Source organism: Calypte anna, chromosome 2, assembly GCF_003957555.1.
Source record: "Calypte anna isolate BGI_N300 chromosome 2, bCalAnn1_v1.p, whole genome shotgun sequence".
Lineage (NCBI taxonomy): Eukaryota > Metazoa > Chordata > Aves > Apodiformes > Trochilidae > Calypte > Calypte anna.
In genome coordinates this window covers 43,980,422-43,997,423 of record NC_044245.1, presented here as the reverse complement: position 1 = coordinate 43,997,423, position 17,002 = coordinate 43,980,422, and the positions used below count along the sequence as shown (strand labels likewise).

At 36.6% G+C, this 17,002-nt stretch overlaps 1 protein-coding gene across 1 annotated transcript in view; it reads left to right on the top strand.

Annotated features, from left to right (window-relative positions):
- Positions 1–17,002, top strand: part of CNTNAP2 (contactin associated protein like 2) — an 816,026-nt gene that overhangs the window by 191,411 nt on the left and 607,613 nt on the right. The gene's annotated exons all lie outside the window — the stretch shown is intronic.

The window sequence follows — 17,002 nt, the reverse complement described above, 5'->3', positions numbered from 1 at the left end:
ATGAATGTATGTGGGTACCAGTTTTGCACATAACTTCAGGTTTAGGCTTGAGTAAAAAGGCTTGACTAGCAGTAGCTGTGATTATACAGGGTTCAAATGAAAGATCATAAGTAGTACTTATCTACACTTTTAAGGAGATAGGCTAATACATAATTTTGGGTTTCAATGGAAATGAGAGCAGTAACAAAATGTCAGGAAATTTGTGTGTAATAACTGGGGTTTTTTGTTTATTTTGAACTAAATACTGTTCCAATACCAAAAGTAATGTATTTTTAATGCATTTATAATATTAAGAGTTTTATTTATTTTGTGTTACAGTTAGTCCTTTTCTTTGCACTCTAGAAAAAAATTCTAGCTTCTCTAGGTTAAATGGCACTGCCAGAGCAAAGAAAATTTGTGCAAAAAGTCTTAAGTGAAGTAGGCAATATATCACATAAGACTTTTTCTGTATGACAGAGAGGAAAATTTCTGGTGTTTTCCTAATGCAATAAAAAACCCAAAACACTGCAAATACCAATTAAACATCCAAACCTATGACCTTCAATATAGTTTATTCCTAGTTCTGGTATTGCCTACTGTTCTCAATGATGTAACTTCAACACTGTAAAATTATGTTTAATTTAGGCAACTCAGTCTATTGCAGTTCAATATTAGGTATTCAGCAGAGGTAAAGAATAAGAGCACTTCTAATATGAAAGAGCCTTCTTTTCATTAACTTTCCATCTAATCCAAGAAGAACTAGGATTTGCTTCTCTGACAAACGGCACTGCATGACTTTACCTTTTACTTGCAAAAAAACCCCAACACTTTTATCCTTGAAAATGTGTTTCTGAACTGAATTTCTTTGTTGATCAGCTTATGACGGGGAAACTGCTTTGGTATTTTGGAGATCACTCTTTGTCCTTCAAACCTGGCATAACAGAGATAATGAGATCTTAGAGGTAGTGAAATAGAGAAAATATGTACTAGAGGGCAGAAAGAAACTCTGGACAGTGGCTGTGGAAGCACCTGATTTCCTAATATTTTGTGGCCTTACTGTGCTAAGTGGAGGGAGAGCAGACAGGTAATGATGACCAAGGTCTTCTATGTTCATTCTAATGGAAGTAACAGTAGGTCCAGTAAGTGACAAGGCTTTTTCTTTGTTAAGTGTTTTTTGTTTTTGGTTTTTTTTGAGCATTGCTGTTAAAATATGCATAATTTTTGAATGCATGGATTTTTTGTAAACTAGTTTTTGTTCTCACAAATGTGTTTCAGTGGAATGGTGGATGAAAGGGAGAGAATCCAGACCTGCTGCAGTGTGTATCTGTGTCTGGTATACTGTCTATATAGTAAGGTTTTCCTTGCTTTTTAAAATGGAAGTAAATTTTTGACAAATTGTAAAAATCAAATGAAAACAAAGAATAAACCCTAAACTAGCAAAGAGCTCCCATGCAGTTTGCCAAGTTCATCTGCAAGTTGACTAGGCTGTATATAGCCTTTGTGATCTCCATATAATTTAATCTTCTGATACCTAAAGGTGCTTTTTTGAGTTCTTGAACACAGTTAATTTTCAGAACTGCAGCTTAAGTGCTTGTCCTTGTTGAGCAGTTTCAATAATGAAATTCACGTAATTTATGTTTATTATGTAAGTGCCCATGTGGACAAGTTTGAACACTGAATTCAAAGTAAGTTTTTATACCTTAAAACACAAGATAGGCTCCTTCATCTACATGAACCTGTGTGATCACATCTGCCTATTTTTTGGTAATTCCTTTTTGCTCTGAATTCTAACTCTCAAGTTGAAAGTGGCCCATATGCCTTGGCCACTAGTTCCAAGCTACATGTGAAGCAGATAAGAAGACTGAAAATAGCAGATCTACAGTATAGCCATAGTAAGATGCTTCTACATCCATATCATTCTTTTTAGGCAGTTTTTGTGAATAGGCCAAGTGTTCAAAAACTGAGTCTGGACCGTTTCTGATTTTTGTGCTGTATAATTCAGTTTTGCTTGGGGTTGTCTAGTCTGCAGGGATGACACTTTGAAAACAGTGTTGTGCTTTGGTTAGTTAATAGCCATTCTAAATAAAGCAGTGTAGGACAGGGGTTTAAAAACAGACAACAGAAATTGGTCTTGGTCTTCCGGTGTTTTAATTTAATTGTTCTTTTTTTATATTATGAATTTTACATTTAGACCTACAGTAGTACCTCCTGTGGTACTGAACAAGTATGAGAAAATGGATCACTACTCTAATAATTACAGCTGTATTTAATATAATTAATACTCTATATTAGAATTGGTGTGTAACAGCATTATTCTCTTTAACAGTTAAGGTATGATTGTAACACTGGATTTGTCTGAGTAAATACTGTCACTGTATGTCACTCCCAAGAGCATCTGTCTCTGGTAATGACTCTCAAGAGCATGAACTTTGCAATTCTGAGCTTCAGAGAGATCACACTTAACTACTATTCTATGAGGATGAACATTAAATCAAGGGGTCGCTTAATACCTGACTTTTCATTTAATTATTCCTCATAATGGAACTAGTAGTGTGAAAGATATGTGATAAGTAGTACACACCAGAAATTTGTTCCGAAGATTGTCTGAGCCTGCTGTTGCATGAGTTTCTGGAAAAAATATCTGTTTCTAGCAAAGAATGCAAAATTTTGCTGATTTTGTTATCTCTAAAAAGTACTGTGCAAATTTTTAGAAGCATCTAAGCCTGAGCATAATATCAAAACCAGAGGTGCCCTGTGAATGGAACTCAATCTGATCTGTTTCAGCATAAAAAAACCCAGTAAATTTATTCCTTATGATCATATTATAGGAAAATTATATAGCAGGTCTAGACTCAGAGAAAAAATGCAATATTGTCAACACTTATATTTAAGGCTTCCAGTTGCAATCCTGCTGTCAGGCATTGTCCAGAGAGGTTTAGAATACGTTTATGAAAGCTATGGTAAACATGACTATAGGGTAGACAAAGTGTAGTTATCTAAATATTCAGTGTTCTTCAGAGTGTAGTTGTGGTAGGTAGAATGCCAAATGCATTTTTCTAATTATGAAATGCATTTTCTGTTTCTGAACAAAATTCTTAACCAGAGGCCAAGAGGTTGAGTAAATATTTTCATCTTTGCTCTCACTGAGCTTAATGATTCACTGCACTTTTTTCCTTGCCTCCTTGCCTGTGTTCAAATCTTGTTGAATTGCTGACATGCAGTTTAAATGGTTTCATACTTTACTAGCAGAAGTACAAAAACCCTAAATTCCTATACCTGCCACAGTGGGGAAAAACCCCCATGAAGGTTCTTCAACTGCTTGAAGACATATGGAGGAAAAAGGAAACTGGTCAGTAGTTTTCTGTCAGTTCAGGTGAAGTTGTATTCAGACATGGAGAAGAAGAAAGCATGCCCCCTTTTCAACCAGTGGCCTTCTACTAATTTCAGGAAAGAGATGCCCATTTCCCAGAAGTAGTTTTGTGACAAGTTATAGCCTGTAAAGGGTAGTTCTGCTTTTGAAAGACCCCAGGCTGATGGAAATTTTGGAAGCTTACAGGGGAAATGCTCTGCCTGAAAGGTTTAGAATGAGATGCTTTATAATTTTGGTTGGGCACAGCACTTGGGTACAGCGTTTATCTACGTGTTTCTAGTACCAGCTACAATACAGACTAATTTCCTTCCACTTGCCAAGCCTGTGCATATCCTTGCTTCTGCTAATCCCAAGTGGAAAAGTTTGATCGATAATGATAGATAGCTTGCATCAAGAAAGTTGGGAGGTGGACAGGAAAACAGGTGTTTAATCTAGCACAAGCCCTGTGAGCCAAAGGTGGTAGTTGAGTGTGAGACTGGTGACACAGTAAAGCACAAATTGGGCAGCTTACTGAGTCCCCATCTAGGGAAAGTGCGAGGACCTTAAGGGTACCAAATGGTTTTCCATTGTTTTGTTTGGATCCTTACAGCTAACCTTCTTCAAGTTTCCCATTCTATTAAAAAAACCCTTGAAGAATAATTTGTATGGTAATTTCTGTGAATTAAGTAACCTGGGAGATAGATGAACATCATTAAACTCTTATCACATTTAACATTCCCGTTGCCAAAAGTGGAAGGCTAATTTTACTCCTTTAATTTCTTATGGATTGCTTAGCTTTCCTGTTGTGGCCACAGGTGTACAATTTATTACCAGGTCTGTGGAGGTATTTTTATTTTGAGTCTTGGAAAATACTCAAGTTATAGCAAGGTGGAAACATGAGAAGATGGCTAGAATAGCTTGGAAAAAACTTAAAATATAGTATTTTTAGCAATGATATTGATTATTCTTAAAATCGTGAAGGAGGCTGCTTTTGTACCACCTCGGTTGCTATTTGATGATGAGCACAACTATCTCATCTTAATCATATCTTATTTCTCTTAATCATATTACATTTCCAATTAAGTTCTGCTTATGAGTTTGTTTCAGTGTCGTTCTTTGGGGAATAAGTAACTGTGTTTTATAATTTGAATATTAGAATTTAAGTGTTCATAATTAGAGGGTCTTTAAATTAGAAATCTGTCTTCCTATGCAATTTGGGGAGCTAAAATCTAATTTACATTTTCATCTTAAGGAAGATCCATAAAGTGAACTAAAGTAAAGCAGTGAAATACATTTTTAATTAAAGGGAGGAAACTGCTAATCAAGTGCAACTGAGGAGCATAACCTAATAGTGAAGGTATTTTTAACATATAGTTTCTTTATGCTGGAGAATGAAATACAGTGGTTTTTAAAATTAGATGAAGCATTACTTAAAGTAGTGAATTTCAATTAGCCATATGAAGTGTCCCATGGCAGAGGTATCCCCATTATCTTCTGTCTCATTGTAGAAATAAATATATACCTACTCAAGCACATGAATAATATTTGCATTGTTCAGTGGCAATCATGAAAATACCTGATAACTGAGGTGCAGGAGACGTAGTAATGTTGATGGGCAGTTAGGGCTATGTTCATAGTCAGAAATCCTGTTTTTTCCTTGGACAAAAGCTCACTGCAAGCAAAATGCTTATTCTCTGGCAAAACCAGCACAATTCTATGTGGACCATTGTCTAGGAAGATGTGCTGAACTGCAGGCTTCAGAGCTGAAAATGATTTTCCTGTACCAGCTAAGAAGTGAGAGTCCTGAGTTAAGACCAGTATTAACAGGGTAGATTGAAGACTTAGGTCAAACAGGCAGTTGCCTGTGATGATATATTGATGGGACCCACCTTCAGAAGGACACTCATGACTTCAGCTTGGCTTTTCATAAACAACACCATGAAGATCCCACTTCATATACACATTACTGGATACAGAAACTTTTCCTAGTTCTGAATCCTGGGTGTATGCTGAGGCCACATCTTGATCCACTCTGGCTCTTCATTCTGTATCCATGAAAAAAATACCTAGATATTCAAGTTCATCTGAAGACACAAGTATTTTCTGACAACCCTATTTTCTGACAACCCATCTGAAGAACCAGGATATCAGGTGTCCCCTACATCTCTTCAAGTATGTCTAGAAACTGTCCAAAGCTTTTTCTCTCTCAGAAAGTGTATGCAAGTCCTGAGATTATACTCGAGTCCCTTCAGAACCTGGTACAGCAGAGATATAGAAGCTATTTTGGCAATTGGTTATGGCTTTAATTCCAGTTAAACCTTCCAAAGTGAACATTCATCTAAGTCTTAAGGGGTTTGTAGGCCATGAACTGACTTTTCACTTCACTACTTCACTACTGAAGTTTCTCTGCAAGCAGTGTTATTTTTTCATTATTTTAGTGCAGTTAAAAGTTTCTACAAGAAATACCTCATAGAATGGTATTTGTCTTGGAAATGTCACCCAACAATTTGTCTTAACTTCCTTATTTTCTTATGACACCCCTGGTGCATCTCTGCTTTTCATCAGTTCAACTGTGGTTTGCTCAGTAGTGGCTGATGACCCAGGGAGGAAACCCTCCCTCCTAAGCATTGACAGAAGCTGGTATGTTCATGATCTTTGTCCTCTTGCCTGTTATTTGTTGACATATTGAGGGTAAATCACTCATATTTTGTTAAACATTTGGATGATTTAGGGAAACTTCAGGGTTTGCCTTTAGATTAAAAAAATCATATGCCTGTAGTTGCAGTTATATCAGTAGATAAGATTTTACCTCATATTAAGCTGCATGATGCTTCCAAAGAAGTGGAAAATTTACTAAATGTGAATGGTGAGCTGGAACACAGGATTTGTTGAAACCAGTCTTGGTGAATTACTTTACTGTTGGGAGGTTTGGTTGTTTTTAACATTAGCATTACTCTCTGCTTTTGTTCTCATGGAGTGGGAGGAGGAACGTAGGAAACTTGTAAGATCCTTGGGTTTTGTACTGCTTTTTGGCTAGTGGAATTCACATTTTCCACTGAATTATAGGTTGAAAAATTAAGTACTGAATGATGCTGACTTATTTGGCAAGATGATCAGCTGGTACACATACCACAATGGTACAGATCGCAGATTATAATAAAAAATTATGTATCATACCCTTCATTAATATTTCAGGATTCAGACAGTAAAAGGAGCAATTTATCTCAGTGTAAGTTAGAATGCTGTTTAATAAGATTTTGCAAGGAGACAAGATTAATGTTAATAATGTTTTTTCACTGACAGGAAAATAGTGTTAATATTAGTAACTCACTTTTTCTGTTAGAAGTACAGCATTTGTTTTGCAGCTCTCTGCAACAACAAGGTTAAACTGAAAAAGAGCCTGGACTATAAACAAGGTCAGGCCTATAAAAAAGTAAAACATGAATCTGCTTTCCAGACTAAATCTTACTAGAATGAATGTTCTTACAGATCAGAATAAAGGTGATGAAGACTATAAATCTGTTAAAGCATAATAATTCAACTTTAGTGTCTCCTCATTCCAGGAAGTGTTTTTTTATTTTTTTTAAATTCTCTCACACAGTGAATTTGAAACTCAGCTAATAAAGCCTCAAGTTTCCTATATTGTCTACTCTTCTTGATTTGGAAAAGTAATAACTTCACTGAATAGCAGAATATTAGGAGTTGAAAGGGACTTTTGGAGATCATCTAGTTCAACCCCCTGACCAGAGCAGGATCACCTAGAATAGATAACACAGGAACACATCCAGATATGTTTTGAATGTCTACAGAGATGGAGAATCCACCACCTCCCTGGGAAATTTGTTCTAGTGCTCTGTAGCCCTTAGAGAATCACAGAATCACCCAAGTTGCAAAGGACCTCTGAGGTATCAAGTCCAATTCATAATCCACTGCCACTGTAGTTACCAGCCCATGGCACTGAGTGCCACATCCAGTCTCTTTTTAAAAACCTCCAGGTACGGAGAATCTACCACCTCCCTGGGCAGCCTATTCCAATGTCTGATCACCCTCTCAGTAAAGAAATTCTTTCTAATATCCAACCTAAACCTCCCCTGGCACAACTTGAGACCATGCCCTCTTGTCTTGCTGAGAGTTGCCTGGGAAGAGACCAACCCCCCCCCGGCTACTGCCTGCTTTCAGGGAGTTGTAGAGAGTGATGAGGTCTCCCCTGAGCCTCCTCCAGACTGAACACCCCCAGCTCCCTCAGCCCTTCCTCACAGGACTTGTGCTGGATCCCTTCACAGCCTCCTTGCTCTTCTCTGGACCTGCTCCAGCACCTCAATCTCCTTCCTGGAGATAGGTCTTATACTAGATCTAGATTGTTACCAGTTTGGAGTTTACTGTGCCTTTTGCTTTCTGTCAAAACTTTTCAACTCCAGGCTAAGGGCAATGAAGCTGATAGACAAAGATAATCAAACTGAGAGACTAAGAATGACTGAATCGTAAAGGGAAACTGAGGTAGACCCACTGAGGCAGAGAGTCTTACTACACTGTGCTTGGGTAAATGTTTGCCCTTTAGTATATGTCTGGCTTCATTAAGATGATACATAGATATGAATGTGGAATATTTAATTTCTCTAAGCTTGCTCATACAAAGCGAAGGACAGCTACTTTATAGCAAAACCCCTATATTACTATAGCCTGGCACAGATAGGTTACAGCAGTATACTTGCTGATACTTATATAGCACTGTTGTAGTTGTGCTGATAGTCTTTTAATAAAGACACAAAGTCTATATACAAGAAACTGTATTATCTGAATTAATCCACTTAATGTACTCTACAAATATGCACAAGAACAGTTATGTGTATAATTACTTTTATGCATATATTATGATCAAAGCAGGGTATACATAAAAGTTTAAGAGCACATACTTCAAAACTCTTTATTTTTTGATATTTCTCAAAGCATGATGGCACACTGATCTACCACCTTTCAAGTATGTGTAGTAGAAAAAATATGTTCAATACCAACATTCCTAAATTCTGTGTCAGTATACATGCACATATCCACAAAACTCTGGGGAAAAATCTGGCACAGAAACTTTTGTCACTTTTGTCAATTGCCATTCTGTGTTCATAGACAAACAATACAGTTTTTACATTGCTCATAGTCTTACTGAGTTTCCTTACTTCAGTCTCTATAGTTTTCCTATCTCTCAGTATTTACTTATGGAAGGAAATGAAACTAAACCTGCAGAAATAAAAGAACAAGTAAAGTAATGAACTGGTGGTAGTAAAGCATCCCGTCTAAATTTGTCAAGGTAGGGACTTTTTATTGTAACTTCTCAAATATGTGATGTATTTAGCTTGATATTCCTAGGTTCAAATGCAAAAAATAGTTTTTTCATATGAACAAAACATAGCTAAAACAAAGGAAGGAAATGTCTCTCTGTGTTTTCTTCTCTTGACATTTGCTTATTTAGAACAAGCAATTAAAAATATCAGGACATGTATTGGCAGCTGGAAGTAGATGTTGGACACAACTAAGTCCATAGTATCAAGATCTTCTTCCACTGTAAATATTTAGCCCTCCCTGAACTCTGTTAGTTACCAGTTTATCTAAGGCAAAATCTTGCCTCTAGCCAACATAATTGTTAAATGTCACCTTTGAATGTAAAACTCTGGAAGAAAATGTTTGAAAAATGTTTCATGCAACTCTGTCTACAAAAACTTGGTGATATTTGTACACCTGCATAGTTACATTTTATGCGACCTATAACCGAAAATACATTTTGCTGCTCAGCTGGAATGTGGAGATGAAAAATACTTCAAAGTATGTTATTTATGCATACCTAAGAAGCTGTGTTTGCTCGTGTGAGTGTAGTAGTTCAGAGCTATAGCTGCAGCTCTTTGATTGGAGCACGTCCATTTTAAATCAGGGGAGTACAGTACAAAATAGTGGATACAAACTGGTGTATGCATTTACACACACACATACGTTATTTCCCCTTGACCATCCACAAAGACTGCAGGAAGTATTTCCACAGGCAGCCCTTGGAATATCACTTGGAATGGAAACCTTAGCATGGTTTAATGTAGAGAAATGTAGCTTTGTAAATAATGTTGCTGTGCGCTCTGTGATTAAGAAAATAAGGGTTAAAACAATTCTGAGTGAGAGTCTTGCTGTTTTGCTGGTATGTACTGGTTCCCTTTACAGTTATGTATTTGCATTTAAAGATTCTGCTGTCCTATGGAAATACCAATGGAGGAGAATGCATCTGTTCCTAAGAGTAGTTATTTCCATGCACAGAAGTTGTGCATCCTTATGAATTACAATGAACAGATTATTTTTCAAGAAATTCTTTATTTTCTGTGCAGAGAATGAGAAGAAGGCTACAACAGTGTTTGGAATGTGTGCAAGGCGTTTTGTGATAGGACCAACATCAGATGACTTGTTTCTACATGTCTGCTGAGTTTTGAGAAGTCCAATTTTAGCTTCTCTAAGGGGGACTCAAAGCTCTGGAAAAATTCTAATCAGCGCTGTCAGATTGATGTTTGCTTGAAACAAACACCAGCAGTAAACGTGGCTTGCCAAATTTATTCAGAGAATAAAGCATAACATTTACACAGAAAGAGAGCAGCATTAGAGTGAAGAGAGATGATCAGAGCTGACCTTTGGCAAGCAGCAAAAATTTCTAAGTATGAATGCCCTAGTCAGATAGGTTAGTTTTCAGAACTGTTGATTCCACATGAGAGAGAAAGACAGAGAGAGTATGTGTGACCATCATGAGTTTAATTTATTTTAGTGTTTCAAATAAAAATTCTAGATTGCATTTTATGGAACACTCCTTTAAGACAAGTAATTGGTTGAGTAATAAAAAATATTTTAGAAATATAAACATAAATCCATATTGCTTCAAAAATTGGTAAGGAGCTGTCTCAGAAGGAAGAAGTATTACTTCAGTTGAACTGAAGGTCTTTGCAAGAATCAATTTTTCAAAGTCTTCCTTGGACTTTGGATATCTTTTGGTAAATGTCTTACTCTTCTGTCTTAGCTATATGAAATGGGAATAGCAATTAAGATCATAATTATTGTGTGCATAAGTTACTTAGAGTTTTGGGGGTGTTCAAAAATTTCTTTGCAGTTATTTAGGTTTTGGATTTTGTTGGTTTTTTTAACAGTCAACTCTGCTGTACAAAGCAGGTAGCCTTCTCGTCTTGCAAATCTGTACTGAGGACTGTAATTTATACTCAGCATGAAATGGCTTTGTTACAAATGTGATCTTTGTCTCACATTAAATATTTATGCTGTAAATGTGACACAGTGTGAGACAGTCAGCTTACCAGATTGCTTTTAGTTTGTAATAAAAATCTAGAAAAATGAAGCATCATTAAAGGACGTCGTCTATTTCATGTAGCTGCTGCATGCTTACATTAATTGATTAGTCCCTGATTGGGGAAACTACACTGTATCTGCACCTCTTGGCATCTTTCTATTCTATTTCTTCTTTCCCTCTCCTCTAGCATATTGGCATCTCCAGGATAAAATGAATAATTTTAATAGCACATTTTTAATAGCACAAATACAAACCCAGTGATGGTAATATAACTTTAACATAGGTATTCCTCAGTACTTATGTACAGCGGAACACCATTACCTTATGATAGTCTTCTACTCTAGAAGTATTCTCTCAATTAAAGAACAAACTGTGTTATTTAGTCAAAAATATGTTTTGTCTTACCTTCCCGTTTTGGGCAAAATTGGATTTTATAACCAGAAACCAGTCTGAGCAGTCAAACACATAATATAACTATAGAATATAATGTCTGAATTCAAAACTGAGTTTCTTTTTCACTAAGGATCATGAGATCTACAAGACAGTTTTGTAGATACTTGCAAGGATCTAGGACAATTGGCTGCCAACAACTGGACACTGCCAGCTGGCCTCTGGATATTTCCACACTGCCAACCACTTGTCCCTTTCCCAGGAGCAATCCACATAACTTCTCTAGTGATGTGTATTTATATGAGGTAACAGAGTTTTTTGTTCTTTTGGAATGATTTGTTGGGTTCACTGCAAAGCTTGCTGGAAAGCTGTATTCAACTATTAATTCTTTCTTACCTTGCCTGTGTTTTGTTAAGTGGCAAAATCCTGCTTCCGCCATAAAGCCAATAGGTAGGAATCAGGTACATTGCAGAAACTTCATGCAGGAATAACTTGGCAATTTTGCAATTCATGTTTCAAACTACAAGTGTAGTTTATATGCCTCTTTAGCAGTCATCATTGGGGAACAATGTAGGTTTAAACATAAAAAGGTGTCTCTTTGTGATTTTTTTTTTATAGTTAAATTAGTATTTACTTTATGCAGGAAGACATTTAAGAAGGTTGACCAGTGCTTAAATTAGGTTAGACACTGGGTCTTTGGTGTGCCATCTGTTAAAAGCTATGTAAATTAATATGTGTTAGAAACTTCTGTGGCCTTAAAAGATCTAGTTAAAGCTATTACAGCTTTTATTCTGAAGACAAGGTCTTCGAATGAGAAAATAATTATTAAATTAAAGACCTATAATTATTTTCTTTCTCCTCAACTGTTCTGACTTGTTCCTTGAAATTACATTTTTAAAGTTTTAACTAGTCCATAGTGTATCCTTAGGCAGACATCCTCATGCAGGTACCCCCCCATTTCCCTTGCTTTGTTACAGCTTTTGGCAGTTTTTTAGGTGTTTTAAAATCTTTTTAAGATGCCTTCTATCTCTGTTTTCAGTTTCAGCCTTTTACTACTGGACATTTTGATTTTTAATCTCTCTTCCATAAATTGCCTTATCTCCTTGATGTTTTAGCCCCTTTTTCCTGGTTCCATTTTCACAACCAGGAACTATCAACTATACATAAAGTAGAGGAACAAGCTTCTTAACATTACCATATTTGCAGATATTTTAAGGAATTTTTTATGTTTTACCTAACACTTCAGATTTTTTGAGAAATGTAGTATTCTTAATGCTGTTGTGTTAAAAGAGTTGTATCATTTTCCACTTAATTTACTTTCTTAGCTCTGTGTACTGTTTCCTTACAAAATTCTGTTCTTAGCAGGTATTGAAAATGAAAGAGAATTTTCTGTATGTTTTGTGTATTAGAAGGTTACTTTTAATGTTGAAATTTATTCCATGGTAATACTTCTTTTGTACTTACTTTGCTTTTTGTGTTTTGCTGAGTCACTTGCAAATAGGACCAGGTGTAAGAAAATATGCATATTTAGGGAAGGGTATTGATTATTGTTTAGGTCTGTATCTGAAATACATAATAGCACCTGCTCTTATGCTTGAATGTCATGATTTAGGTTGAATTTTGTATCAGTCATTAACACCAAACAGTAGTCGGGAAGGAGTTTGCTGCTTTTGTTCTCCCTCTCGTCCTCTACCCCATGCAGTGGGGCATCCTGATTTAACTTACTGTTTGTTTAAGTGTGTGTTTCCAAATACCACATGTGTTTGGGAGAAAAAAAAGACTTCTGGTAGTGACCTGTGACCCTCTTATCCTTGTTGGTTTTCACAGCCTTTGTATACAGGACAGATAAAATGGTGAAGCTGTGCTGTAATAAATGTAGGCAGGGCTGGCTTAGGACTTCAGGTGCTGGAGAGCCTAGGATTCCTCCCTAAGGACTGTGGAGAGGGAATAGTCCCTTTGAATGGTGCTGCAGAACTCAGGTTGAACTGAGGGAAGTAACTGTCATTTCTAAAGGATCAGAGAATTCAGAGTAGTTGGAAAAGTGGGTCTGTCATGGCTTTCAGTCATCCAAAAGCTGTTGAGATCAGCTTAAGTGTTCTCCCTGATTTCCATGAAATCAGAAAAAAGTTATATAGGAAAGCTATCTGGCCTGTTTAATGAAACAGCCTAATGATCCACATTTTTTTTCCTGGATATATAACCACCTACTCTGAATTCTGCAGTGTAAGATAGTTTAAAAGACCTGGGAATTCCAGTTTCTTTTTTCCTGTTTTCTATCTTTCTTTTTTTTCTTCAAAAGAAGTTCATTTTGATTTCTGTTTTGGACACATTTTTTATTCCAGAGCATTGGAAGGACAAAAGACAGAAGGCAACAGATAAAGACATCCACTCACTATCTCATCAATGAGGCACACACAGATGGTGCCTTTTCTGTTACTCTGAAGTCTTGAAAACAGCAAACAAGTCTCTTGGCTTTTATTTTCCTACCTGCAGCTAGACAGGAACTTCTCACCTGTCACATGCTGAAGGCAGCAACAGAATAAAGTGGTGAACTTCGATTCCTGGCGGTAACTGAGAACAAGAGCAAAGGCCTGTAGCTACAGACATATGACATACAGACCTGATGGAGGGGATGTATGAAGAAATTAATTACTTCACTTCAATATGCTCATATGAGCGTTTTTTTCACACATTCTGAATATCAATTGATGCTCAACCACAGGTCTGGGTTTTTGTTTTATTCTTAAAAAAACTTAGCTACTTGATATAGGCAGTATGCTATAATCTTATTGAAGTGTATAGTAAATCGATTTTTTTATGGATGCTGAGCTTCAAAATCAGACTGTTAGACCATAAGGCTTTTGTATAAAGAGTAAAAATTATTTTAAATGCATAGGCAAGTTTGTCTACATTGCATTTATAGATATTTTTATTTAAAAGTTTGGCTCTTTCATTTAAGAGGGCTAGTTTCCAAAAGTGATTTTTCATATCTTTTAAGGCCATTTATCTCTTTTAATAAATATTTTTATTTTGTTTCAAGTAAATCTTTTAAGTATCCTTCAGCAAACTTTATCTATTAATTTGTTTTCGTTATTTATCTGGCTTTTTCCTGTATGTCAGAGTCAGTAAAAAGTAGTTATTTATTTCTAACAGTATGTGTTCATGAAAAGATAGCTGTTAGGGAGAGAAGCATCCTTTCTCCCAGGAGAAATTCTTCTGGTATTACAGTAGAAGAGCATGAATTGGGAGAAAAGATGACTGGCCTGCAAAAATCCTACATGTGCTCTGCTAACACTTGTATTTGAACAGTTTCCACCATTACATTCCTGGGTTTGAGCTTCATAGGTGATGGCATCAATAGAGGCATTAATGTAGGCATTAATTAATCCCATTTCCAGGCTTTGAGAGATGCTTTTGAAGAATGCTTTGAAAAGTATTTTTTGGCTGAATTACCCCATTTTCCTCCCTCAACTCCGTGCAGCATGCTGTCTGGCCATAAAAGAGGGGGAAATTGTTCTCAGTCATTTAATAAATAGAAGTGCAGACATCTTTGTTATATCTTTTAATTATTATGCCTGAAATAAATTCATGTCTCAACTAAAATTTATAAAAAGCAGGACTAGCCACACAACAGCAAAATATATGATGTAATAATCAGATGACTGGAGCACAGGCTGAAGACAGGCTGAGGAACTTGTGGTTGTTCAGCCTGGAGAAGAGGAGGCTCCAAGGTGACCTTATAGCAGCTTTTCAATTACATGAAGGGGGCCTACAAGAAAGCTGAGGTAGGACTTTTTGTATGGGTTTGTAGTGAGAAGACAAGGGGCAGTGGTTTAAAATGGTTTTAAAAGAGGGGAGATTTAGATTAGATATTAGGAGGAAATTCTTTACTATGAGGCTGGATAGAAACCGGCACAGGTTCTCAGTGAAGTTGTGGTTGGCCTCCTCTCTGCAAGTGTTCAAGGCCAGGTTGGATGATCTGACCTACCACCTGATCTAGTGGTAGGTGTCCCTGCCCATGGCAAAACAGTTGGATTGAGATGATCTTTGAGGTCCCTTTCAACTCTAGCCATTCTGTGATTCTGTGATTATTCCAATCTCGAAGTTGAATTAGTGGTTTTATTCACTAAGATTCCTGTAAGTACTGCATTAGAAGGCATATAAAAAAATAACTTTCTTCCAGCTGTGTTGCTTAGATACGTTGTTTATGGGGTACAGCATCTGGTTGCATTTATTTAAAGAAAACTGATACCAGCAGTATAATCATAAGAATCTAAGAACAAAACCAAAACTCTAGGTATGGCTTTTCCTATTTAAGGTGATACTTACTCCCATCTCTCATTTTTGTCCAATTAGTATTTACTCCACCATATGCTTGTAAAAATAGTAAGTTAAAAGTAGATGTGGCATTGATGCTTTTCAGCTGTACAACTACTAAGTGGAAATCTCTGAAAGTCATATTTTTTCTGTGAACTCAAACGATTTGATCTGTAAATGAAACCAGGGTTTTTTTCTGAACTGTTTGCCTTTTGGCAATCCAAAGTCTGTTGTGCTGCTTCTGCTTGTGAGCTGTGTAGGCACGTTGTTCAAGTTTTCATGTCTTGTTTTCCAGTTGTCGGATATTTAGGAATTTTAATGCTGTGGAGCATCAGTTTCTAGACAGCAGATTCCTTTTGAAAAGGGGACTTGTGGTTCTCATCTGTACTTACCATGAAGCATCTTGTTGAAAACTGCAGCACCATCTCCAAAATCTGTGGTACGAGGTCATGTCAATATGCAGTGCTACCCAGGGCTGGTAGTTTAGGACACTGTCTAGCTCAGGCAGTGTAGCTTTATTAACCTCAATGCTACACTGACATGTGTGTAATGCTTCCAGTTCAGGGTTTAATTTACGTACGGTCAGTGTGAGTATCTGACAGTTGCTCCAGTGAGCAAACGTAACCGCAAGTCATGCCTGAAATATTTTCCCTTACTCTTTTCTCATAGTCTCAGAAAGATGTTTGTGTAAGAGCTGGGCATTGACAAGGCAGTATCCAGTAACTTGAACATCTTCACGCCCATCAGATGTGCATGCAGAAGCAAATAATCTTTTAGATTTGAAGATAATAGGTAATCTCAACATTTATGCCAAAACATGAAGGCTTGAAATTTTATACAAGTGGGATCTTGTTAAAAAATCTGCTTGTCCTTTTCAAATGGACACTGGAGGCTTTGTGCAGCTATAAATGACACAGAAAAAGGAAGCTGTCTCTTTGTTAGACGAAAATAGGTAGGGAAAGATACAAGTGCTATCTATATTTCCAAAACTGTTTAGGTATCTGTAACTGAACTTGGCAGTAACCACCTTTGTAGCTGTCAGAAACACTGAAGTAGAATAAATGTTACGGATGTGTATCATAGGCATGCACCTGAGAAATTTAATGTCTTCATTTACAAATGCAAAGTACAAATTTAGTAAGCAGTTCAGAAAACTTCTGGCATCACGCATGTTCTTGGGCAGTACTTAACAGGTAAGGGGAATAGGAGCTGCATTAGCTAGGAGAAATAGATTATTTGTGGTAGGAATAAAAAAAAAAATCCACAAAATTTGGAAATCGGTAGAATGCAATTAACAGTCAACAGAAAGCAAAATCTCTGTCACTATAATTTAACGTTATTTGAATTCTAGCCAGGGTATTTCTTAGCAGTTGTGTTGCTAACTAGACAAACTTGAGGTCATGTTGAGTCTTCTCAATTATCTATGGCTTTGACAGAAATTGGAAGTATGCTGTCTCCTTGCAAAACTTGCATGGAAAAGATGACCTATCATCTTAAGTTTCAATGAAAAAACAACCACAACTGTGTCAAACTCTAGTCTTTCTCTAGTAATATTAATACCATGCTCCCTCCCAACCACCACCAGCCCCACCACCACTCCCACCTCCCTCAAAAAAAAGGGAGGAAAATGAAACATTCTCCTGGTTTTT